The 1,299-nt window shown below is 54.0% G+C and overlaps 1 long non-coding RNA gene across 4 annotated transcripts; it reads left to right on the top strand.

Annotated features, from left to right (window-relative positions):
* Window positions 1–95: 95 nt before the first annotated feature.
* On the top strand, window positions 96–1,251 carry LOC131382835 (uncharacterized). Of its 4 annotated transcripts, XR_009212413.1 has the most exons (4): window positions 102–175; window positions 337–377; window positions 549–609; window positions 871–1,251. It is a non-coding gene; the product is annotated as an uncharacterized LOC131382835 (long non-coding RNA). The 4 variants fall into 4 exon arrangements; XR_009212412.1 differs by having other exon boundaries at window positions 96–166; window positions 549–1,251; XR_009212411.1 differs by having other exon boundaries at window positions 549–1,251.
* Window positions 1,252–1,299: the final 48 nt, after the last annotated feature.

Below are 1,299 nucleotides of genomic sequence, written 5' to 3'. Positions count from 1 at the left end.
GCTGAAATTGGAAGTGCGAACGCCTACATGAGTCTTGACCCTCGGCAAGCACCGTATCCAGTTTCCTCCGTTGGGAGGGTTTAACTGCCCGGAAACGGAAGTCTCGTTTTTTTCGTCCCTTTTCCCGGTTGCAGTTTACTGTGAGTGTCTCTACGGTGGTACGCGGGTGAGAAGGGTATTCTGGGGCAATCCACGGCCAGGTGAAATTTGGGGACCCCAGGTCCGCGTGGAGGGTGTCGGGGAGGAGAAGGGGGCCGATATTTCGGGGGAGAGCGGGAAAACGGGGTTCGCTGCCAGCCCCCGAGCCGTGTTAACGCCGAGGACTGTTTCCCGCAGGTCCCGGTCCACGCCAGCGCCCAGCGTGCCTCGTCGCCATGGTGAGTACGGTCCCTGCCTGGCGCCTTCCCGGGGTGGGCTCGTGGGGCCCCGGGGCGAGGGCGAGAGAGCTTCCCAGGGATTTCCGGAGGCCGGGAGGAGCTGGTGGACTGGACCATCGCCGGAAGACGTGTCTCTTTGCTGTCTGTTTACCCGCTTTCTTTGTGTTGCAGCCTCGGAAAATTGAAGAAATTAAGGATTTCCTGCTCACAGCCCGACGAAAGGATGCCAAATGTAAGTAGTTGCTCCGAAGGCTCAAGAGGAGCGGTGCCTACCCTGGCACCGCTCCGGGAGCATCTTACCCGGAATGTCAGGCAGGAGACGAGTTAGGCCGTCTGGGTGTGTCCCCGGCCCTCTGGGAGCAGTGGTTTCATCCTATTTCTCATGAGAAAGATCTGTGTGGGGCACGTTGAGGCCCTGGAATTTCTAGGACTATCTTTAGCTAATCGCGAGCATCTCGGGCTGCCCTGTGTTGTTTCCTTTTGTATAATACAGAAAATTCTCGGAACGGAATCTCCACTGCGCGAAAGCCTCAAGACACACGTCCCATAAACACTGAGTTTAGGTTCTCTGCAGTTGTGTAAAATCTTAACACAAAACCCATTTTGTAATAAAGTGCCAGATATTTGCATGTAGTGTATTGAGGACGGCACACTGCAGTATAGTCGTTTACCTCATGATGCTGTGGTCGCTGGCCAGTGTCAGAAGGTATACCTATCTAGCCCAGAAAAATATTTTAAAAAAAATTTTTTTTTTTTTTTCCTTGAGACAGTCTGGCTTTGTCGCCCAGGCTGGATTGCAGTGGTGCGATGTTGGCTCACTGCAATTACCGCCTCCCAGGTTCAAGCGATCCCCCTGCCTCAGAGTAGCTGGGCGCGCCACCATGCCTGGCTAATTTTTGTGTTTTTGGTAGAGACAGAGTTT

This window comes from Hylobates moloch, unplaced genomic scaffold (assembly GCF_009828535.3).
Source record: "Hylobates moloch isolate HMO894 unplaced genomic scaffold, HMol_V3 SCAFFOLD_15390, whole genome shotgun sequence".
Classification (NCBI taxonomy): domain Eukaryota; kingdom Metazoa; phylum Chordata; class Mammalia; order Primates; family Hylobatidae; genus Hylobates; species Hylobates moloch.
The sequence above is the reverse complement of the archived record's forward strand: the minus strand, read 5'-3'. Positions and strand labels throughout refer to the sequence as shown.